Source organism: Lolium rigidum, chromosome 7 (genome assembly GCF_022539505.1).
Source record: "Lolium rigidum isolate FL_2022 chromosome 7, APGP_CSIRO_Lrig_0.1, whole genome shotgun sequence".
In the NCBI taxonomy this organism is placed as follows: domain Eukaryota; kingdom Viridiplantae; phylum Streptophyta; class Magnoliopsida; order Poales; family Poaceae; genus Lolium; species Lolium rigidum.
Genome location: NC_061514.1, coordinates 161,470,722 through 161,496,629, shown reverse-complemented (window position 1 = coordinate 161,496,629; position 25,908 = coordinate 161,470,722).

The following is a 25,908-nucleotide window of genomic DNA, read 5'->3' as shown; positions in this document are numbered from 1 at the left end:
TCATACATACAAAAGTGTACAAAGTGCCACCATAGAAACAAAAGAGTGCAAGTGCCACCATATACAAAAGAGTGTCATAAGCTTTTAAGCAAAAGAGAGAAAAGAGAAGAGAGGCTACGTGTAAATCTTGTTGTCTCTTCGTTGCAACCAAAGCTTTGATCTCTTCTTGTGTTAGTGTGACACCGAGCACCCTTGCTTAAGGGCTTCTTACACTTTTCCGCTCATTCCTTGGTCGCACTAACCCCGTTCATCTCGTGTGTGCGTTCCACATCTTTTCCGTGTTTATAGTGATCATCGCTTTGACATTTGATTTTTGGATTTCCACCACTCTTGACAATACACTTGATTTCGGATTTCGTCTTTTGGCTTTCCACCATACTCACCTAACACCATATTTGCTAGCTTTTGCGTGTGTTTTTGTGTGAGTGCCCGATACAATTGTTCTAACTCTCGGTTTGTTGGATCACCCCAATCTTGTCATACCACGGTAAGATTGCGAGGTAGTGTTCTTCCACTAACATACACCATATACATACCATCGTGCTAACATGGATAGCGAAGATGAAGATACGGAGGAGTGCACGGAGCACTTCGAGGAGGATACCTCTTCAAGCACCGCGGATGTGGAGGAACATGTGGAGCTCGACACCGACTATGGCTCCGCAAGCATCACCAACATCTCCGACATCGAGGAGCTCGACAACGACCATGGCTCCCCAAGCATCACCGACATCTCCGACATCGAGGAGCTCTACATCGACAATGGCTCCTCAAGCATGGATGACATGGTGGAGCACCACTTTGAGGACGACTTCGACGAGCTCTACATCGACAATGGCTCATCAAGCATGGACGACATGGTGGAGCAACGCCACACCTACGACATCGACACCATGGCGGAGCCTCACCTAGTCACCTACTTGGCCAATGGAGCTACATATGAAGATAGAGGACCTCAACGATGGCACCATCATATGGATCATCAAGAGCGTCCCTAACATGATCGCCATCGACACACTTCTTCGAGCTCCACGAGACGCCACCATGAGAGTGCTTATGCACATGATCATCTACGGCGAGTTCATCATATGGAGCATCAAGAGCGTCCTCATCATGATCGTCATCGACACTCGTCTACGAGCTCCACAAGGTGCCAACATGAGAGTGCTTATGCACAAGATCGTCGACTTCAAGTACACCATATGGAGCATCAAGAGCGCCCCCATCATGAGCGTCATCGACACTCTTCTCCAAGCTCCACAAGGCGCCGCAAGCAACATGCCAAGTCGCATGAGCCATCATCTCGGCATGTCAAGGACCGTCATCGACTCACACCATCTCATGATAGTCGTCGACCACTACCACCTCATGGTCTACATCGACATACGTCACCACATGAGCTTCGCCGCCACAAGCCACTTCATGATCGCCATCGACCAACATCCCCCAAGGATCTTCGACGACACTCATCAAGACATGGTGATGAAGCACGACTACGAGAGCCTCGACATGAAGGCGACAAACACCATGATAGGGTGCCTACCACTACAAGGACGGCAAGTGCACATCGCGCATACCTTCCTCATGAGGCGACTTCCACCTCTTGTGCCACCACCACAATGGCCCCTACCTCGTCACATGCCTATGGACTCCGATGCTACAAGTGCAAGCAACAAGGCCACCTCCCACGGGAATGTCCCAATCTCCTATGTGAGGTATGCAAGGCCAAGGGTCACATGGCATGGCAATGCACAACGCCGAGCGCCAAGAAGCTCTCGCTTCGACGAGCTCAATGCACAAGTCTCCAAGATGCCACCACTTGAGGACGACTTAGGAGGCGAGGGAGTTGAGCATGGTGAGCATGGGATTCTCCCTTCACCTACGGAGGCGCATGGAGTTGAGATGGTTGAGCATGGGATTCTCCCTTCAACCAAGGAGGCGCATGGAGATGAGAAAGTCGAGCCTACTCCTATATGCTTGATTGATGAGTTGGTACCAATCCCATGTGAGGATGAGAGCCACTTAGCCCACTTGAGTGAGAGTGATAGTGAGTTGAGTGACTTTGTTGACGTCAGAAACCCCCTGGCGGGCAGAGACGGGCAACACCGTAGAGCCGGGAACAACTAGGGCTGCGGCTGGCCCCAGTCCCTCAGAGCGACGGCCCGCAAAGCCTCCTGGTCGCACGCGCCGATGTTTATCACAAGGGCGTGCCACCCGACCTATACCCGGTCGGGAAGGTGTGGATGATGCCTCGCTTAGTTTCCTGCGGGGCACACACGTAAACGTTCACACGTAAACGTTAAATACGAGCCTCGATCGGCTCTCGAGTTATCCCGTGAATCGGCTCAAAGAGCCGATCCACCCATGATTCGGACGAGGTGTCCGAATATATGGTGGTCCTGCTTGATCAAGGTAAAGCTAATGAGATCTACGACGATGTGGGGTTTTCACCGCATAATCGGATCGTCCTACTCCGGGTTGGGCCTCGCGGCCACGCACGGTGATCGTAAGCCGATCCTAAACAAGGCCTAAAAACCAACACGAGGTTGATCCCGGAACATCCTGCTCTAGGGCCAACGAACGACACCCTACGTGCCGCTGGATCCTCCGCCCCTTGTAAGGCCTAACTATTGCGAGATATTAAACTAATCCTTGTAGAACAAGGAGTAATCGTAACGGATCAGATCTACTAAACTATGACCAAGCGGGGTGCCGCCCCTACACCTAAGATAGGTGTAAGGGCGGCTAGACATGCAAGGGTTGCACTACGAAAGCATGTAATATGAAGAACAATGCTAACCCTAACATGTCTAAGATAACTACGTTGCTCGCCATCAAAAAGGCTTCGGTACGAGCAACGCATGAACAACGTGGGCAGGCTTGTGCTGCCTAGATCGCAAGATGCGATCTAGGCAGCATGATGCTTACCGGTAGAAACCCTCGAGACGAAGGGGTTGGCGATGCGCCGAGATTTGTTTGTGGTTGAACGTTGGTTGTTGTTTATTCCATAAACCCTAGATACATATTTATAGTCCAGCGGACTTTCTAATGTGGGCGTGCACCAAACCGTGCACGAGATAAGATTCTAACTTCTAAACTAAGATGCGATCTAATATGTTACAGATACACGGGCAATTAAGCCCAACTTGGTATAAAAGGCCGATTCACGTATTCCTTCTATATATATTCTTCACGTCCATCTTGATCGCGGCCCACCTCTGACTCGGGCAAATTCTGGTGATAACACATGCCCCCCTGGTTTTGGAAATGACATTTCCAAAATCATTATGCCTTTCTTTCATCGGGTCATGTCGTGGCAGAACCGTCGCAGTATCCGTCATCATGATGCCTTGCCTTCTCAACTTCTCCGCGTGACTTGGCAGTCTTTTCTCTTTCTTTCAAGCACCACTTCCTCGGAAACTGCTGTGGCATTGAATTCCCACTATATCCCCTTTTATTTAACCGTTCGGCACAGTTCAATCCTGCATCTCCTTTGCATTAGCATTCCAAAAGCCGTCCTGCGCCACCATGTCTTCTTCCTCCTCCGCTTCATCGGCTCTTTCCACCCAGTCCTCTTCGTCTCGCGCGCCGACGCCGGAGCCGAACCCGGCGGAGATCCATGCGGCCAACATCCGCCGCGCCATCGAGGCCGGGGAGGAGTCTAGCCATGACTTCTCCCTGCTGGTCGGAGGACGCACAAATCCTCGACGGACGGGGAGAGCGACCTCCGCTTCCTCGCCGACGGGGAATCGGAGGAGGAGAGCGATGACGATCGCTTCTCCCGGGACGACTTCACCACCTCCGAGGAGGTGAAGGAGGAGGAAGAAGGAGGACGACGACGACGACAGCTCCCCGACGAACCGCCGGCCAAGCGCCATTGCCCCTGGCCGGGGAATCTGAGTGACTTCGACAGCGACGACGACGACGACGACGAGGAAGATGAGGACAACGAAGGTCCTGCCGGCGGCCGCTGGAGCAGCGACGACGAGCCGGCCGGGAGCAGCGCCGACACCGGCGATGACGGCGATGATGAGGGCAGCGACGGCCCGTAGATAGGACATCTAGCATAGGACCAGTAGCGAGTAGATGGGGCCATGTATCCCCTAGTACTTCCTTTTGGGGGCCATCGGCTCTCTTATGTAAGAAATCTATCAATGAAGAACTTTTCCCAATCTGATTTGCCGATTCCTTTAGCTTATCTTAGCCGATTTCTCCTCATACTGGCCTTGCCGATTCGTCCTCTATTGCTTATGCATAACGAGCCGATAGCAACGCATCGGTCCCTTGATATTTACCCTTACATTCTTCACATGATGATTTTCTTTCCGGTGGATACTGTGGGATTTCCAAGAGAGCCCTTAAATTCCTCCCACCGGTTCGAGATCCTTTTAGCGAGCGCTCATCATTTTGTGAAGAAGGTTGCAACGAAGATCAGCCGATGGTACCCCGATCGGTTCCTCAGATAGAGCATCCACCGGGCCTGTTGCCCCCGAGTCTCGGCCAAGGCAAGACGGAGACGAGGATACGCCAAGTAGCCGTATGGACCTGGGCTTGATCATGCTCGAGGGAACCTCTTATGCAAAGCCAACCGATCTGAACACAAATCGGCTTCTCAAAGCGAGAGAGCCTTCAAGGTGAGCTGCCCCCGAGCTTCTTCAGTTCTTCCGCACCTTGCCGGCTAGATCGGCTCCTTTCCTTTAGTGGACCTCATGCAATCCATCCTTGATCCGCACGTCCGGGCCGCTCTTGGCATTGTTCTTGAAGAGAGGATCTAAGCCCTTAAACTACTCCATTGAGGAGCTCCTTCCATTAAAAGTCTCCGTTGTGCTCTATTGACCCTCCGATCGTAACGATTACTTCTCTTGAGTCGATGTGCCATGCATCGGCTTTTATATCCTCAAGTCAATGTCTTCGAATTTTCGAGATTCTTATTTTTATATGGCCGACTTAGCGCATCGGCCCCCATATTCCAATACCCATCATCAAAGATGAGATGGGATAATCCTACTGCATATCCTCGTGTTCTATCCACTGGGTGCCCCCGAGCCGATTCTCGTCAAGAGAATTGATGGTATCGGCTCCGTTGGACAACTTGTTGAACCCGAGGCGAGAATGGTGGGTGAGGATAATTTTGGCCGATTGCTCGGAATCGGCCTCCACGTTGCTTGCTCGGTGAAGGTTTTGTAAGTTCCTTTCATAAATTTTTGGGGCCGATCACAAGGATCAGCCTCGCCATGTTTGCTCATTGACATGTTCTTGCTACTCGTTCGGGCCGGTGAGACGCGAACCAGCCCAATCTCTGACTTTATCATGTTGGTGCGCTTGCTGTCGTCCACCTTGAGTGCATCGTGTGATCGTGGAGCGCTAAGCTTTGTCGGAAGAACGAGCACCATGTTTGTGCCAGCCGATGTTTCATCATCGGCTTTCCTTTGCTTGGGGCGCCACTCCATTTTTTGTGGGCGACCCTCTTCATCCAGGGTTCGCTGAACCTTTGCAGCCAGATCAGGCCTTGCTTTCCTCAATGTATGCAAGTATAACCTCTCGGCTTCTTCCAGGCCGTGCAATCGTTGAACCCTGCGTTTCGGGAACGGCCGAGTCCATCGGGGCACCACCTTGGCCGGTGGTACTCGTCTTCTTCTTCTCCCTCGTCTTCTGAATCTTCGAGATCTTCCAACCGAGGGGACTCAGCTCGTTTGCTCTGTGGCGGGAGAGGTCCTAAGCGCTCGAACACGGACACGTTGGCTGCCTCCTTCTTCTTCCGGTTGCGTTCTGGGCAATTGCCGATTGTTGGCAATCGGCTCATTCCTGAATCCCAGTAGTGCCTGAAGAAAGGACAATCCCAGTGCCTATCCATGTTATCCTGCCCCCTTGACCTTCCTTCAGCGCGACGATTGTACCCGTCGTCGGTTCTATCGTGCTGACGGTACCTCCTGACCTCTGCATCAGACCGACAATTCCTTTCATCATCTACGTCGTAGTGCCGATGTCGGTCGTGCTGCTGCTCATATTTGTGGAGGAGGTGCTCAGAGAGTGGACGCTGATACCGCACGCGTCTTATTCCCTCCCCTGTCAGGTACCGCCTGTCATCATCTTGGGGCCGGCCGCGTGGATCGGCCTCCTCTTCATCGTTTCCACGGGAGTGGCTGCTTCTAGCTTCGTCTTTGCCGTGGCGGCTTGCAAGCCCTGCCATGTTGACATCAAAGGAGGACTTTGGCTGGCCTATGGAGTGGCTGAGATCCACCATGTTGACGCTGGGCGACGGACCTGAGTCTCTATCGAGCTTGATATCGTGCGGCCAGGTCTTCTCAGAGGAGCCGATGGGCTCGGCTTCGAGGGTTGCCTTGATCTCGTCATGTTTCCTTTTGAGCTCCACGGGCAGATCCTCGTACTTCAGCGACCTGGTGCGTTCTTCGACGGGCGGACAGGTCCACTCCATCGAGTGCGCCTTCAGGTGTGAAACCCTTCCACCCGACGCCATGGGAGCGGGTTCGGTGGAAGGAGCCGATGAGTTCGGCTTCGAGGACTCGCCTTGATTTCGTCATGCTTCTTCTTGAGGTCATCAGGCAGGTCCTCGTACTTGACCGGAGTGCTTTCCGCCATCTCGGATGTAGATGGCGACGTGGTGGATGTTGAGGGTTGTCCCACCAGGCGTGCCGAGAATGTGTTGACGTCGAAACCCACCGGCGGGCAGAGACGGGCAACACCGTAGAGCTGGGAACAACTAGGGGCTGCGGCTGGCCCTAGTCCTCCGAGCGACGGCCCGCAAAGCCTCCTGGTCGCACGCACCGATGTTTATCACAAGGGCGTGCCACCCGACCTATACCTGGTCGGGAAGGTGTGGATGATGCCTCGCTTAGTTTCCTGCAGGGCACACACGTAAACGTTAAATACGAGCCTCGATCGGCTCTCGGGTTATCTCCGTGAATCGGCTCAAAGAGCCGATCCACCCATGATTCAGACGGGGTGTCCGAATATATGGTGGTCCTGCTTGATCAAGGTAAAGCTGATTAAATCTACGACGATCTGGGGTTTTCACCGCATAATCGGATCATCCTACTCAGGATTGGGCCTCGCGCTCGCGCACGGTGATCGTAAGCCGATCCTAGACAGGGCCTAAAAACCAACACGAGGTTGATCCCCGGAACATCCGTTCTAGGACTAGCAAACGCCACCCTACACGCCGCTGGATCCTCCGACCCCTTGTAAGGCCTAACTATTGCAGATATTAAACTAATCCTTGTAGAACAAGGAGCAATCGTAACGGATCAGATCTACTAAACTATGATCAAGCGGGGTGCCGCCCCTACACCTAAGATAGGTGTAAGGGCGGCTAGACATGCAAGGGTCGCACTACGAAAGCATGCAGCATGAAGAACAATGCTAACCCTAACATGTCTAAGATAACTACGTTGCTCGCCATCAAAAGGCTTCGATACGAGCAACGCATGAACAACGTAGGCAGGCTTGTGCTGCCTAGATCGCAAGATGCGATCTAGGCAGCATGATGCTTACCGGTAGAAACCCTCGAGACGAAGGAGTTGGCGATGCGCCGAGATTTGTTTGTGGTTGAACGTTGGTTGTTGTTTATTCCATAAACCCTAGGTACATATTTATAGTCCAGCGGACTTTCTAATGTGGGCGTGCACTAAACCGTGCACGAGATAAACTCTAACTTCTAAATCGATACACAATCTACTATATTAAGATACACGGGCTAACTAGCCCAAATTCTTCGTGCAAGGCCGCTTCATAGATCTTCCACGTGTAATCTTCCAAGCCCATCCTGATCGCGGCCCACCTCTGACTCGGTTAAATTCTGGTGATAACAGTTAAACAACATGATCGATATAGGCCATGTATATTTTAATTGGTGTTAATCTACGGTTTGCTAGCTAGCTGCTACATATAGAGCATGTTTTTATTAGATCGGGTTATAGCTAGCTAGTATAGTTTAGGGTTATGTGTTTTAATTAAGTAGGGTTGATTAGCTAGCTAGGGTTAGTTACATATATATGGTTTAGGGTTAATGCATGGCACATTTAATTTAATTAGAGGACCGTGAGGCACCCCCTGGCCTGCTCGATGCACAATTAAGTGTCGTTGGCCTATACATAGGGTTTAATTAGGGTTTTAGGGTTAGCTAGGGTTTAGGGTTAGGGTTAGGGTTAGGGTTAGGGTTTAGGGTCTAGGGTTTAGGGTCTAGGGTTTAGGGTTTAGGGTTAGCTAGGGTTTAGGGTTAGGGTTAGGGTTAGGGTTAGGGTTAAGGTTAGGGTTAGGGTTAGGGTTTAGGGTTTAGGGTTTAGTGTTTAGGGTGTTTAGGGTTTAGGGATTAGGGATTAGGGATTATTAGGGATTAGGGATTTAAGGTTTTAGGGGTTGTTTAAGGTTTAGGGATTATCGATCGAGTGCGCACACACATTATTAGAGGCACCCGCGCGCGCCTTTACGCATAAAGTGCATGCGTATATATGTGTGTTTTTTGGGCCACCAATAACGATATATAGATGATCGAGAGAGAGATCGAGATTGAAATCCCCAAGAATATATATGTTCAAATATACATTAAAATATATGCACGAATGCATTGTAGGCCATGCATGCACACTAATTATATATATATTATGAGGCAACTTAATCAAATGTGTTTTCATTCGAGAGAACTTGTCAAAATTCAAGTTAATTAATTTATCACGATAATTATATAATTAATTAATGAATCTCAGGGATATGTTATACAACATGATCGATATAGGCCATGTATATTTTAATTGGTGTTAATCTACGGTTTGCTAGCTAGCTGCTACATATAGAGCATGTTTTTATTAGATCGGGTTATAGCTAGCTACTATAGTTTAGGGTTATGTGTTTTAATTAAGTAGGGTTGATTAGCTAGCTAGGGTTAGTTACATATATATGGTTTAGGGTTAATGCATAGCACATTTAATTTAATTAGAGGACCGCGAGGAACCCCTGGCCTGCTCGATGCACAATTAAGTGTCGTTGGCCTATACATAGGGTTTAATTAGGGTTTTAGGGTTAGCTAGGGTTTAGGGTTAGGGTTAGGGTTAGGGTTTAGGGTCTAGGGTTTAGGGTCTAGGGTTTAGGGTTTAGGGTTAGCTAGGGTTTAGGGTTAGGGTTAGGGTTAGGGTTAGGGTTAGGGTTAGGGTTAGGGTTAGGGTTAGGGTTAGGGTTAGGGTTGGGGTTAGGGTTAGGGTTAGGGTTAGGGTTAGGGTTAGGGTTAGGGTTAGGGTTTAGGGTTTAGTGTTTAGGGTGTTTAGGGTTTAGGGATTAGGGATTAGGGACTATTAGGGATTAGGGATTTAAGGTTTTAGGGGTTGTTTAAGTGTTATCACCAGATTTTGGCCAAATCAGGAGATGGGCCGTAAGCGAGATGGGCTTGAAGGATATACGCGTGGAGGATCTCTGAAGCGGCCTGATACGAAGAAGTTGGGCTAAATTGCCCATGTATCTGTATTATAGTAGATCGTATCTTAATTTAGAAGTTAGAGTTTTACCCGTGCACGGTTAGGTGCACGCCTGAATTAGAAAGTCCCCCGGACTATAAATATGTATCTAGGGTTTATGAAATAAACAACCAACGTTCAACACAAATCAATCTCGGCGCATCGCCAACTCCTTCGTCTCGAGGGTTTCTCCTTGCGATCTAGGCAGCACAAGCTTATTACGTTGTTCATGCGTTGCTCGTGCTGAAGCCTTTTTGATGGCGAGCAACGTAGTTATCTTAGATGTGTTAGGGTTAGCATTGTTCTTCGTATCATATGCTGTCGTAGTGCAACCCTTATACATCTAGCCGCCCTTACACCTATCTTAGGTGTAGGGGTGGCACCCCGCTTGATCATTGTTTAGTAGATCCGATCCGTTACGGTTGCTCCTTGTTCTTCAAGGATTAGTTTAATATCCGCAATAGTTAGGCCTTACAAAGGGTTGGAGGATCCAGCGGCGTGTAGGGTGTAGTTTGCTAGCCCTAGACAGGATGTTCGGGGATCAACCTCGTGTTGGTTTTTAGGCCCTGTCTAGGATCGGCTTACGATCACCGTACGCGAGCGCGAGGCCCAATCGTGAGTAGGATGATCTGATTATGCGGTGAAAACCCTAAATCGTCTTAGATCGCTTTAGCTTTATCTTGATCAAGCAGGACCACCATATATTCGGACACCTAGTACGAATCATGGGTGGATCGGCTCTTTGAGCCGATTCACAGGATAACCTGAGAGCCGATCGAGGCTCGTATTTAATGTTTACGTGTATGCCATGCAGGAAACTAAGCGAGGCATCATCCAACACCTTCATGACCAGGTATAGGTCAGGTGGCACGCCCTTGCGACAGGCATCGGACGTGTGACCGGAAGGCTTTGCGGGCCGTCGCTCTGAGGGACTAGGGCCAGCCGCAGCCCTGAGTTGTTCCCGGCTCTACGGTGTTGCCCGTCGCTGCCCGCCGGTGGGTTTCTGACCGCAACACATTCTGGCACGCCCGGTGGGACGTCTTCTGCAACATCCACGTCGACACCGACACCCGAGATGGCAGAGGAACAGATCAAATACAAGGATCTCCCTGCGGAGCACAAGAAGAAATACGATGAGCTGAAGGCCATCTGTGAAGCCGAACTCATCGGCTCCTTTGAGAAGACCCGTTCACACGGTGTCAAGCTCAATGGAAACACACGTCCGTTGCCTGGCGTCAACATGGTGGATCTCAGCCACTCCTTAAGGGAGCCAGGGTTCTCCTTTGGTGTCAACATGGCAGGGCTTGCCAGGAGGCCGATCCACGCGACCGGCCTCAAGATGATGACAGACGGTACCTGACAGAGGAGGAAGTGAGAAGCGTGCGGTATCAACGTCCACTCTCCGCACACCTCCTCAACAAATATGAGCAGCAGTATGACCGACGTCGGCGCTACAACGTAGATGATGAGAGATATCGTCGGTCTGATGCAGAGGACAGAAGGTATCATCGGCATGATAGAAACAACGACGGGTACAATCGTCACGTTAGAGGGAGGTCAAGGGAGCAGGATGACGTGGATAGGCATTGGAACTGTCCTTTCTTCAAACATTGTTGGGACTCAGGAATGAGCCGATTGCCAACAATCGAGAACTGCCCAGAATGCAAACAGCAAGGGAGGAGGACAAATGAGGTTTCAGTGTTCGAGCGACTAAGGCCTCTCCCACCTCAGAATAAACGAGCTGAGTCATCTCAAGAGGAAGACTTCGAGGAGTCAGATGGAGAAGAAGATAGGTATCACCGACCAAGGTGGTGCCCTGATGGACTCAGCCATTCTCATAAGCATAGGGTGCAGCGGCTGCGAAACCTGGAAGAAGCCGAGGCACAATACCTGTACACGTTGAGGAAGGAACGGCCCGATCTGGCCGTGAAAATACAGCGAACATTGGAGACAAAGGCGCGCCCTACCAAGAAAGTGTGGCGCCCTAAACAGACAAAAGCCGACGCAGAGGCATCGGCTGATACAAACATGGTATCCATGATCCGGACAGAGTAGCAACGTCCAAGACAATGAACGTACGTGGCAAGGCCGATCCCTGCGACCGGCCCCAAAAAAATGGAAAACAAAGGTCTCATCTCAAGCAGGTCACGTAGCTACAGCGGGAATCCAAGAAGTTGCAAACCATCGTCAAGCATTGCAATGGAAAAGGAGGCCGATTCTAGCAATCGGCCAAAATTATCCTCAACATACGTTTTGTCTGTGTTCAGCGTTGATCCAATAGATGCCTGAAAAGCCGATACCATCAAATTACTTGACAGAATCGGCTCGGGGGGCACATAGAAGGATAGAACACGAGGATACGGAGTTTGAAGCAAGTCAAGATATATTCTCTGATAAAGTATGGGGGCCGATACGTGAGCAAATCGGCCGTAAAAAAAAATCCAAAATTTTTAAGCACAGCCGATGTGCAGACATCGACTTAAGGGTGGCTCAGCGGTGCCAGCAGAAGCGAGCAAGTCTGAGGGATCGTAACCCTGACTAACGAAGAGAGCAGCATAAACATGCAAGTCAGGGTAAGGATAAGCCCAACGAAGGGAACATACCTCTTCTAGGACCATGAGGACGGCCGATGATGAAGCAATCGGCTATGGCATTTTCGCCTGGAGCGTGGCCAAGATGGCGACTTGGTAGCTGTTACTTTCGAGGGTTGTTGCGTCCAGAGATTGTGGAGAACATCAAGACTTCATCAACATTCTCACCGGAAGTTGCATCAGGATGCCAAAGATGATGAGCCGATAGGAGCAGCAAGGCGCAAGAGTTGAACTGGAAAAGCTCGGGGGGGCAGCTCGCCCTGGAGATTCTTTGTTCTGGCGAGCCGATTTTGTTGAAATCGGCTGGCTCACTATTGTCCTCGCTCTGACTGAGGCTCGGGGGGCAGCTTGCCCTGAAGGATCCTTTGCTACAGGAAGCCGATTTTGTTGGAATCGGTTGGCTCTGCATCACAACTTGTCTGAAGAATGGTGCTGATGTTGCAAAATTATCGGTTTCGACATGCAAGTCGATTCGGCGACAAACCCGGAGCTCCGTTGAAGACACCTGCCCAAAACCAGATTGCCGACTCGCTGGGTCGGCTGGTAAGATTCATAATCAGGTTTTATGATCCTTTTTGAGGTGTTTCATGATGCAAAGCCGATGCACAGTCATCGACTCTAGTACAAGCACGCAAAGTTGCCAGGTTGCCAGTTCGGCAGGGCTATCAGGGGAGTGTTGGCATACAAGACAGCCTTTTGCTCATTGAACTGTGGGTGATCATCTGCAGTATCGGTACGTCCAACGGAAGAAAGGTGATCGGCCGGTTGGCCCCGCATGATAGCTCTCTCGGACATGATCGAGCCCGGATCCGTTTATCCGAATTACGTGTCCTCATCACTCGTTTTCACCTCGAGCTGAGGCTCGGGGGCAGCTGGCCTCGTGGATACTCTGTTTTTAGAAGCCGATTGGAGAATCATCGGTCTGGTCCCGCAACGCAATTACTCTCAAGGGCGATGAGTTCTTGCAAAAGAGAGATCCATCATCACCGATGGAGAATTGACTACGGGCTATCCGGATTCTCTGTAAAGGAACGGAGCAGGGGATATCTGTACTACAGGAGTCTCGGTTTCAACGGCAAGTTGTTTCGGCAGGCGGTTTTAGGACTCTTTGGAAGGCGTTGGTCTGCCTCATTGTCCACCAGGGCTCCGATTCATCAGTCGAAGAGGTGAAAGATAGATCGTGAAGGATTGATATGTTGACATTGACTTATTGAGCAGTGACCAAGTTCGCGATCACTCCGACGTCAAAGAGATGAAGAGCGGATTATGGGAGACCGATGCATTGCCATCGGCTCATTGAGAATTGACCGAATTGACAATCGGCAGAATCAGTACGAAGGACAATCGGCTAAATTATCATAAAGGAAATCGGCAAGATCAAATTGGGGAAATTCTTCATTGATAAATGAGATTTCTTACATAAAGAGCTGATTGCTCTCAAAAGGAAGTCCTAGGGGACACATTGCCCCGTCTACCCCTACTGGCCCTAGGCTAAGATCCTATCTAGGGGCCGTTGCTGCCCTCGTCATCGTCGTCATCGTCGTCGCCGTTGTCGGCGCTGCTCCCGGCCGGCTCGTCGTCACTGCTGTAGCGACCGCCGGCAGGACCCTCGTTGTCCTCGTCCTCCTCATCAGCGTCGTCATCGTCGCTGTCGAAGTCGCTGAGGTTCCCGGGCCAGGGGCAGTGGCGCTTGGCCGGCGGCTCGTCGGAGGAGCTGTCGTCCTCCTCCTCCTCCTCCTCCTTCGCCTCCTCGGAGGAGGTGACCCCGTCCCAGGGAAAGCGATCGTCTTCGCTTTCCTCCTCCGATTCCCCATGGGCGAGGAAGCGGAGGTCGCTCTCCCCGTCGGTCAGGGACTTGTCGTCCTCTGAACAGATGGAGAAGTTGTGGCTCGGCTCGTCCCCGGCCTCGATGGCGCGGCGGATGTTGGCCGCATGGGCCTCCTCCGGGTTCCACTCCGGCGTCGGCTCGCGGAAGGGGGAGGATTGGGCAGAAAGACCCGATGAAGAAGAAGAAGAGGAAGACATGGTGACAGAGGAGGGATTTTGGAGTGCTAATGCGGGGAGGATGAAGAGAAGAACTGTTCGATGCGGTTAAATAAAGAAGATGGAGTTTAATGTTCGAACAGTTTTCGAGGAGGTGGTGCCAAAAAAACTGTCAAATCGTGCAGAGAGGTTGGGAAGGCAAGTCGTCATGATGGAAAATACTGCGACGGTTCTGCTCTGCCACGACATGACCCCTCGGAGGAAAGAACAGAGTGGTTTTGAAATTATCATTACCAAAACCAGGGGGGCATGTGTGATCACCAGATTTTGGCCAAATCAGGAGATGGGCCGTAAGAGAGATGGGCTTGAAGGATATACGCGTGGAGGATCTCTGAAGCGGCCTGACACGAAGAAGTTGGGCTAAATTGCCCATGTATCTGTATTATAGTAGATCGTATCTTAATTTAGAAGTTAGAGTTTTACCCGTGCACGGTTAGGTGCACGCTCGAATTAGAAAGTCCCCGGACTATAAATATGTATCTAGGGTTTATGAAATAAACAACCAACGTTCAACACAAATCAATCTCGGCGCATCGCCAACTCCTTCGTCTCGAGGGTTTCTCCCGGTAAGCACCATGCCGCCTAGATCGCATCTTGCGATCTAGGCAAAGACAAGCTTATTACGTTGTTCATGCGTTGCTCGTGCCGAAGCCTTTTTGATGGCGAGCAACATAGTTATCTTAGATGTGTTAGGGTTAGCATTGTTCTTCGTATCATATGCTCGTCGTAGTGCAACCCTTATACATCTAGCCGCCCTTACACCTATCTTAGGTGTAGGGGCGGCACCCCGCTTGATCATTGTTTAGTAGATCCGATCCGTTACGGTTGCTCCTTGTTCTTCAAGGATTAGTTTAATATCCGCAATAGTTAGGCCTTACAAAGGGTTGGAGGATCCAGCGGCGTGTAGGGTGTAGTTTGCTAGCCCTAGACAGGATGTTCCGGGGATCAACCTCGTGTTGGTTTTTAGGCCCCGTCTAGGATCGGCTTACGATCACCGTACGCGAGCGCGAGGCCCAATCGTGAGTAGGATGATCCGATTATGCGGTGAAAACCCTAAATCGTCTTAGATCGCTTTAGCTTTATCTTGATCAAGCAGGACCACCATATATTCAGACACCTTGTACGAATCATGGGTGGATCGGCTCTTTGAGGCGATTCACAGGATAACCTGAGAGCCGATCGAGGCTCGTATTTAATGTTTACGTGTATGCCATGCAGGAAACTAAGCGAGGCATCATCCAACACCTTCCTGACCAGGTATAGGTCAGGTGGCACGCCCTTGCGTCAGCATCGGACGTGTGACCAGAAGGCTTTGCGGGCCATCGCTCTGAGGGACTAGGGCCAGCCGCAGCCCTGAGTTGTTCCCGGCTCTACGGTGTTGCCCGTCGCTGCCCGCCGGTGGGTTTCTGACCGCAACATTAAGGTTTAGGGATCATCGATCGAGTGCGCACACACATTACTAGAGGCGCCCGCGCGCGCCTTTACGCATAAAGTGCATGCGTATATATGTGTGTTTTTTGGGCCGCCAACGATATATAGATGATCGAGAGAGAGAGATCGAGATTGAAATCCCCAAGAATATATATGTTCAAATATACATTAAAATATATGCACGAATGCATTGTAGGCCATGCATGCACACTAATTATATATATATTATGAGGCAACTTAATCAAATGTGTTTTCATTCGAGAGAACTTGTCAAAATTCAAGTTAATTAATTTATCACGGTAATTATATAATTAATTAATGAATCTCAGGGATATGTTATACAACATGATCGATATAGGCCATGTATATTTTAATTGGTGTTAATCTACGGTTTGCTAGCTAGTCGTTATATATAGAGCATGTTTTTATTAGATCGGGTTATATCTAGTATAGTTTAGGGTTATGTGTTTTAATTAAGTAGGGTTGATTAGCTAGGGTTAGTTACATATATATGGTTTAGGGTTAATGCATGGCGCATTTAATTAATTTAATTAGAGGACCGCGAGGCACCCCTGGGCTGCTCGATGCACAATTAAGTGTCGTTGGCCTATACATAGGGTTTAATTAGGGTTTAGGGTTAGCTAGGGCAGAGGGTTAGGGTTAGGGTTAGGGTTTGGGGTCTAGGGTATAGGGTTTAGTGTTTAGGGTGTTTAGGGTTTAGGGTTTAGGGTTTAGGGATTAGGGTTTTAGGGTTGTTTAAGGTTTAGGGATCATCGATCGAGTGCGCACACACATTATTAGATCGAGGCACCCGCGCCTTTACGCATAAAGTGCATGCGTATATATGTGTGTTTTTTGGGCCACCAACGATATATAGATGATCGAGAGAGAGATTGAAATCCCCAAGAATATGTTCAAATATACAATAAAATATATGCACGAATGCATTGTAGGCCATGCATGCACACTAATTATATATATATTATGAGGCAACTTAATCAAATGTGTTTTCATTCGAGAGAACTTGTCAAAATTCAAGTTAATTAATTTATCATGATAATTATATAATTAATTAATGAATCTCGGGGATATGTTATACAACATGATCGATATAGGCCATGTATATTTTAATTGGTGTTAATCTACGGTTTGCTAGCTAGCTGCTATATATAGAGCATGTTTTTATTAGATCGGGTTATAGCTAGCTAGTATAGTTTAGGGTTATGTGTTTTAATTAAGTAGGGTTGATTAGCTAGGGTTAGTTACATATATATGGTTTAGGGTTAATGCATGGCACATTTAATTTAATTAGAGGACCGCGAGAGGCACCCCTGGCCTGCTCGATGCACAATTAAGTGTCATTGGCCTATACATAGGGTTTAATTAGGGTTTAGGGTTAGCTAGGGTTTAGGGTTAGGGTTAGGGTTAGGGTCTAGGGTTTAGGGTTTAGTGTTTAGGGTGTTTAGGTTTAGGGATTAGGGATTATAGATTTAAGGTTTTAGGGTTGTTTAAGGTTTAGGGATCATCGATCGAGTGCGCACACACATTATTAGAGGCACCCGCGCCTTTACGCATAAATTGCATGCATATATATGTGTGTTTTTTGGCCACCAACGATATATAGATGATCGAGAGAGAGAGATTGAAATCCCCAAGAATATGTTCAAATATACATTAAAATATATGCACGAATGCATGGTAGGACATGCATGCACACTAATTATATATATATATATATATATTATGAGGCAACTTAATCAAATGTGTTTTCATTCGAGAGAACTTGTCAAAATTAGAGTTAATTAATTTATCACGATAATTATATAATTAATTAATGAATCTCGGGGATATGTTATACAACATGATCGATATAGGCCATGTATATATTAATTGGTGTTAATCTAAGGTTTGCTAGCTAGCTGCTATATATAGAGCATGTTTTTATTAGATCGGGTTATAGCTAGTATACTTTAGGGTTATGTGTTTTCATTAAGTAGGGTTGATTAGCTATGGTTAGTTACATATATATGGTTTAGGGTTAATGCATGGCACATTTAATTTAATTAGAGGACCGCGAGGCACCCCCGGCTCGCTTGATGCACAATTAAGTGTCGTTGGCCTATATATATGGTTTAATTAGGGTTTAGGGTTAGGGTTAGGGTTTAGGGTATAGGGTTTAGTGTTTAGGGTGTTTAGGGTTTAGGGATTAGGGATTAGGGTTTCAGGGTTGTATAAGGTTTAGGGATCATCGATCGAGTGCGCACACACATTATTAGAGGCACCCGCGCCTTTACGCATAAAGTGCATGCGTATAGTTTAGGGTTATTTGTTTTAATTAAGTAGGGTTTGATCAGCTAGGGTTAGTTACATATATATGGTTTAGGGTTAATGCATGGCACATTACATATAGTTTAAATCTCAAGAATGTTTATACATGATAGGCCATATGTGCAAAGGAATTTTTTTTCCCGTGAACTTGTCAAAATTCAAGTTTATCAATGCCAATGGAAACTAGTCCAAAAAATTACATAGAGGACCAAAAGTACTAGACAATAACTAATAGAACCTGCAACTTTACAAAAAGGACCCCAAAACATATAGAAGAAAATCAATCGAGTCCTTCTCGACCGCACATCGAATCTCTCGCTCCGCATCCTTTCCGGCAACTCCGTCGCCGGGGACGCACCACTTGGGACGGTGTCGCCGGTAGTCGCCGGGACGAAGGAGAAGAAGGGCCTCGGCAACGGCATATTGGCTGCGAGAAGGGCCGGCTGAAAGGCCAAGATGTGCACGGGCAAGACGGATGACGCCGTCGTATGCCCCGAGCTTGTGAACTTTAGCAGCTTGACTTTCCCATTGGCCGGATCCGAAGCACCGACCAAAGCAAGCCTCACCGTTAGCGCCATCACATTGATGGCACCAGATCGGGGTTTGGCCGGCAAGATCCGCCGGATTCACCATAGGCCGGATCCGAAGCCGATGACGAGATCCCCGACTCCATTGCGCCATTCCGCTCATGGGAAACACCTGGATCTAAGCTTACAACAACACTAACTCCCTCGGATCCAAATTAGCTGACTCAACTTTGCTTATCTAAATATGGATGTATCCACACATGTTTTTACTCTAGATACATACACGTCTAAGGAAAGTTGAATCAATTAATTTAGTTCGGAGGGTGTACAATATACAGAGAGAAGTCGGCCTCGTCTCCGGCCGGCGAGGCCGCCGGAGAGAAGGGGGAGAGGACCGGGGGAGTGGGAGAGACTCGAGAGAGAAAGAGAAGAGGAAGAAATGAGAGCTCCTGGGGAAGAACATTATTTTTGTCGTTCTGCTCGTAGCTTGAAACTGAAAATTTCGGCCGCGCGCCAAATCATCCCGCCGCATCCATTCGAAAATCCCGTGACCAGTTTTACCCTTTTAACCCTGGTCCGGAAGCTACAACCCACCGACCATGGAGGGCTCATTCGGTAACAATGAAATATCTTGCCTAGATCCCGAACCCTCCCCACGGGCCCACACCCACCCACCAACCATTCGCCCCATTAGCTCAAAAATACTCTCACACGCCAAAGCTGCGACTCTCTACGGTACTAGATCCGCTTCGCCGCCGGCATGCTCCTCCACGAGCGTAGCCTTGATCGTGTTGGCTGTCCACCCACCCGATCCGCTCCCCCGCCGCCCTCGTCACCGACGGATCTTCTTCACCGCCGACCTCGCCACCGACGGATGCAGCTTCACCGCCGACCTCGCCACCGACGGATCCGCTTCACCGCCGACCTCGCCACCGACTACCTCGGCGCAGCGGGCTGTATCAACTTCACCGAATCCCTTGCCGGCCAACCAGATGCGCTTCACTAACGCCCGCTTCTACTGAAACGAGGGTCGATTCATCGTCTCCCGCGTTCGCCGCCGCCTGGAATGCAAGTTGCCGCCCCCGTCCACCCCGCCGCAGCTTGGTTAGTACGCTAGCCCGTTAGATCGCGGTGTTTCTTTAGCCATGTTTTGTGTAGTTATTTGCAGATCTCATATGCCGTTAACTTTCTTGATGTGTTGCTTCGCATGAAGTTTGTTTAAATATTGTACAGTACACAAGCATTATCCGGTCGCTACCATCCTTTTCATTCTACTGACACCTGTGTGCATCCACATATTTATAGCCTTATACCCATTCATTTGCTGCCAACTGTTTTTGTACTGCATGCTATTGTCGCACTGCTTTTATAGTCATGCTATGGGCATTTCCAATCTGCTTGTTCTTATACCACGTCATTAGCTCACCGCTAGCTGCTAGCTGTTTTATCGTGTCTGCTATTCTCACACTGCTTTTATAATCATGCTATGTGCATTTCCAATCTGCTTTCTATTATAGCTCGTCTTTAGCTTATATAGTTATTGCTGCGTGCATGTCTGGTCTTTGTATTATCGTAGACTGACTTGTCAATGTTATTTTTCCTAGGGATTGATCATGCGAACCACTTATTAGAACATCCAACATTAACAGCGGGGACGCTAGGGAAGGTTGGAATCTGAGTTCTTGGTTGGCAATTTTGGCAGTTTACTTCCGTTAGTATCTATAACCTATATGCATTGTTCCTTATGCAAGAGATTAACACTTGGAACCCTGCCATAGCAATGCCATTCATGCTTTACTATGTTTCTGCCTATTTGATATGCTTGTCTTGGAGAAGCTGCGAAGGTGATTTGAACACTGACATTTGGTCATTCTTAATGCCGGTTTACTTTATGTGGAAAACCTTGGCATTACCCTACTCTAAATCTGAATGTACGAAATTCGTATCTCATGCAAAGCAACATCTAGTTGGTTTTAATGCGATATCCGGTAAATATTGGCTTATTCATTTGGCGGCTCAAGTTTTTTGTTATTTGAAACCAGCTGACTTGGTCTTAAATGTGATATCTAAACACGGATTAAGGACAATGGAGCGAGGAGGATTAGCATTTCACTTGATGGCTGAACCTAAAATGACGAGGCATGTTGACCACGACTAGTGCACGCAAGAGAAGGACTGCGGCGAGCCGGTATGTGCTTAGTACATGCATCTTATCTTATCTTGTGCTTATTTCTGCTACATCGTTGTTATCCGATCTCTACATTGCGTAATACATGTTTGAATAGTTAATTGTTGTAACTATGTTTGCAATGTTACCGGAATGCGGTTTTAATGAAGCGAGTCATCATTAGAAGATAGTCGCCAAAAAAGGATGCGTAGCGACCCTGTGCAACATTATGATGTAAGTTTGTGCTTAGTACAAGTTCCATACATTGTCTTATTTATGCAACTTGTTATTATCTTATATCTACATTGCATAATAAATGTTTGCATAGTTCATCGTTTAACTCTTTTTGCATTATTATCATAATGCAGTTGTGATGAAGCAATCTTCATTAGAAGTGAGGCCCACAAAAACTTCTGATATTTCTTCTGATGCATCTTCTCATAGCCGTCAACCTAGACCATTGCTTTCATCAAACAGTAAATATCTCAAGGCTGTACTTTATAAAAGACATGGTATTGCTGCTTTAAGATCTGTAGCTGATATGTTGACAAAGAGTACACAAGATTCAATCAAGGCGATTGCCAAATGTCAACGTGTTATTGATGATGCTAATAGAAGTCCTCAATGATTCTATGTAATTTTTTTATTTGGGCACATGAATTGCCTTGTAATTTTCCTACTTGTTTTATTTGTGTATGTAATTGTGTGTATCATTGATATCGGATTTTAGGCTCATGAAATTTAATGCAAGTTGACTAGTCAAACAAGTAGGCCACTACAACGCAGTTGGGCCGGCCCACTTACGATAGTGTGGGACCCACTTTCATTTTGGGCCGGCCCACTTCTTTAGTAGGCCGGCTCGGTTACACGATAGTGGGATCCACATGCTTATTGGGCCGGCCCACTATCTTGTTGGGCCAGTCCATTTGCTATATGGTGGTCCCACATGGTAAATGGGCCGGCCCTTTAACAGGAAGGTGGGACCCACATGTGTTTTTGGCCCGGCCCGCTATCTTGTTGGGCCGGCCCACTTGCTATAGGGTGGACCCCACATACTAAATGGGCCGGCCTTTTAAGCTGGAAAGTGGGACCCACTGTGTTTTTGGCCCGGCCCACTATCTTGTTGGGCCGGCCCACTTGCTATATGGTGGACCCCACATACTAAATGGGCCGGCCTTTTAACAGGAAGGTGGGACCCACCTGTGCTTTGGCCCGGCCCACTATCTTGTTGGGCCGGCCCACTTGCTATATGGTGGACCCCACACACCAAATGGGCCGGCCCTTTAACAGGAAAGTGGGACCCACCTGTGTTTTTGGCCGGCCCACTATCTTGTTGGGCCGGCCCACTTGCTATATGGTGGACCCCACATACTAAATGGGCCGACCCTTTAGCTGGAAAGTGGGACCCACTGTGTTTTTGGCCGGCCCACTTGCTATACGGTGGACCCCGCACACTAAATGGGCCGGCCCTTTAACGGGAAAGTGGGACCCACTTGTGTTTCGGCCCGGCCCACTTGTTTCTTGGGCCGGCCCGATGGCTGTGAGGTGGACCCCACATGTTAAATGGGCCGGCCCATTTAAGTTTTGACCGATCAACCTTAGAGGTTAGGCCGGCCCACGTAACTAATGGACCAGCCCGGCTATATAGTTGACCGGTCAAACTATGTCGGTGGCCCGACCCGCTAAGACGTGGCGAGGCCTCGTGTGGGCCTACCATCTACCACGGGGTTTCAGCCGGTTAACGCCGTTGCTGCCGGTTAACGGCGTACGCCACGTGTCGGTTTGCATGACGTCGGCGATCAACGGGCTCCCGGAAACACTTGCGCAACGGTCCGATTTTCCGTGGCGGAAGGGCGCCCAAGCGCGACGGAGACCGAAAAAACGTCGTTGGACTTTGCCTGACGAAGTTTCCACAACGGAACCCATATCGTCGGGTTAGGCCCATAGGCGACGAAAAATACCCCTTAGCGGACGATTTTGAGACGTTGTCTATCAGAACTTTTCTTGTAGTGTGGTTCGATAAACCTTGGTTTCTTACTGAGGGAAAACTTGCCGGTGTACGCATCACACCTTCCTCTTGGGGTTCCCAACGGACGCGTGCTGTACGCGTATCACCTGTATGGATGTCCTTAAGTTGAGATCTATCAAAATCAAGAAATCAAATGCGATATATCTCCTTGGACCTTTGTACAGGTGGCATAGAGGTACCCCTTTGTGACACTTGGTTGAAACATATGTAATGCGATGATAATCCATGGAAATCCAAGCTAATTAGGACAAGGTGCGGGCACTATTAGTACTCGATGCATGAGGCTTGCAACTTATAGGAAATTTTATACATAACCCATATGAATTATTATTACAGCTGACACAATTGTTTCCATGCTTTCAAAATAAAAAGCTCTAGCACATGAGTAATTCCTGCTTCCCTCTGCGAAGGGCCTTTCTTTTACTTTTATGTTGAGTCTTCATCTTCTAAGTTCATGCACCATTAAGAGAGCATAGTTGTCATTCTTAGTTTTATGTGCATGGTCCTAAAATTATTATTGATTGAATCCTCAATCTGTTATTACTTGTCCTTAAATTATTTTTATCTAGTCATGCTTTGAACTTTGAAGGTGCATGTCACTTCAAAAATTATTTGTTTGTTATCACTTAGCTACTCGAGGACGAGCAGGAGTTAATTAGCTTAGGGATGTTGATACGTTGCAAACGTATCTATAATTTTTGATGTTCCATGCTTGTTCTACACCAATTCCTCTGTGTTTTATGTGCACTTTGCATTATTTTATGACATTTATTGGACTAACCTATTAACAAGTGCCACATTGCCAGTTCCTATTTATTATGTCTGTTTATTGCAGAAAATGTCCAAAAATGAAAGTGCTCGGAAAATTCTGGAAAAATCACAGAAATTCTAATATACCAGAAGACCCCTGGAGCCAGAAGGAGAGTCGGAGGGGGGGGCTACAGGCCGCCCATACAAGGCCCAGGCGCGGCCAGCCCTGGCCCGCGCCTAGGGGTGGTATGGTGGCCTCGTGCGCCCCTTGGTGTCGCCTCTTCGCCTATAAGACCCCTCTGACTTAAAAACTCCGCTACGAATCACCCTCCATCGATCCATGAAAAGTTCCGTAGCCGCCGTCATTGCCGAAACCAAGTTTCGGGGGATAGAAGTCTCTATTCTGGCACCCTGCCGGGACGGGGAAGTGCCCCCGGAGCCATCGCATCGACTCCACCGCCTCCACTTCGACTCCATGATGGTTTGTGAGTAGTTCCCGCAGGGACTATGGGTTCTTGGTTGTAGCTAGATGGAACTATCTCCCATTTGCTTCAATACAATGATCTCATGAGATGTCTTACATGATTGAGATCCATATGATGTAATCGGTGTTGTGTTTGTTGGGATCCGATGGATTGATCATTATGTTCAGTATATCTTATAAGTTTGTGAAGTATTTGTTGCTGCAATATTGTTATGTTTAATGCTTGTCACTACTGCACGAGTGGCATGATCTTAGATCTAGGCTCTATAATTGTTGCTTAGATTGTATCTACAAATTGTATGCACATGTCTTTGTCCGGAACCCGAGGCCCCAAAGTGATCTCGAATTGGGATAACCGGAGGGGATGGCTTTGATGTGAGGATCACATGTTTTCACCAAGTGTTAATGCTTTGCTCCGGTACTCTATTAAAAGGAGTACCTTAATTACAAGTAGTTTCCCTTGAGACCCCGCTGCAAACGGGCTGGTAGGACAAAAGATGTTATGCAAGTTTCTCATTGCGAGCACGTATGACTATATATAGAAAACATGCCTACGATATTAATAGACTGGATATTTTGTCTTAAAGTTAAATTCAATTCTGTCAATTGCCCAACTGTAATTTGTTCACCCAACACCTGTTATTTAGAGAGTTACCACTAGTGCAGGTAGCCGGGAACCCCGGTCCTTTATTTCATCATCATTGCTTTTCAATCAACTGCGCGCTGGGATATTTTCCAGTGTCATTGCCTCTGTGTTACTGCTACTCCTGTGTTACTATTGCTCTCATATTACTGTTGCATCACATTTCCCTATCAACACGCCATCAAATTAGTACCAACTATTTTCTGGCGCCGCATCATATTACCACTATTTTCACATCACCCTGTTGCTAGTGCTTTCCAGGTGCAGCTGAATTGACAACTCCACTGTCAAGGCTTATAAGTATTTTTTGGCTCCCCTTGTGTCGAATCAATAAATTTGGGTTTTATTTCCCTCGAAAACTTTTGCGACCCCCTATACTTGTGGGTCATCAAGGTGTTTGAAGAGAAAATTAAAAAACCTGTGGAACTTTACTTGCATGCTAATAGTAATGTTATTGGTATGAATGATTTGAACAATATTGTTGCTAATACTATGGAAAAGTCTAACCTTGGGGAAGCTAGTTTTTATGATCTTTTTAGACTCCCAGCTTTAGATGAGAAAATTTGCTCTAATGATATTTTATCTCCCATATGTGGTAATTCTAATGATGCTTGTGATATTTTAAATCAACCTACTGAAAATATTCCTTTTAAAATACCTATGAAAATTGTTGAAAAGATCATGGATGAACGTTATGCAGGGGATGAAACAATCCATCCAAGTGATCACTTGTGAAATTTAAAGAACTTTGTGAGTTGTTTAAAGTTGCAGGTTTATCAAGAGAATACCATGAAGAAATTATTTCCATTGTCACTTAAGGACAAAGCAAAGGAGTGGTATCAACTACTAGTTGATCCTCATCATCTCGAGTGGAAGGAGCTTGAATCTCTCTTTTACTTTAAATTTTATCCTCCTCATGAAGTGCATATAGATAGGAATTATATTTATAATTTTCATCCTCATGACGGAGAAGGTATTGCCCAAGCGTGGGGGAGATTGAAGTCACTAATGCTCAAGTGTCCCACTCATGAGCTCCCCACTAATATTGTTACTAATAATTTTTATGCAAGGCTTTCAGCACAATACAAGGACTATCTAGATGCTTATTTGGAGGGATCTTTCACAAGTAATCGGGAAGATAAGTGGGATCTTCTTGAAGCAATTCAAAGCAATACCGAAGATTGGGGTAACGACAAAGGTAAAGAATCATGTATAAACTATGAGTATGATTGCATTAAGTCTTTCGCTGAAAGTGCTCATTTTCAAGAGCTTAGTGCTAAATCTGGTCTTGATTCTAAAATTATTGTTGATTGCTATAAAGCCTTTGCTTCTCGTATTAATCTTCCTAAAGTAAATTGGGACATGTATCATGAACCTTATAAAGACACTTGCATAAAAAATGAAACTGTTGTTAATGATTGCAATACAGATGCTCAAACCACTGAAAGTAT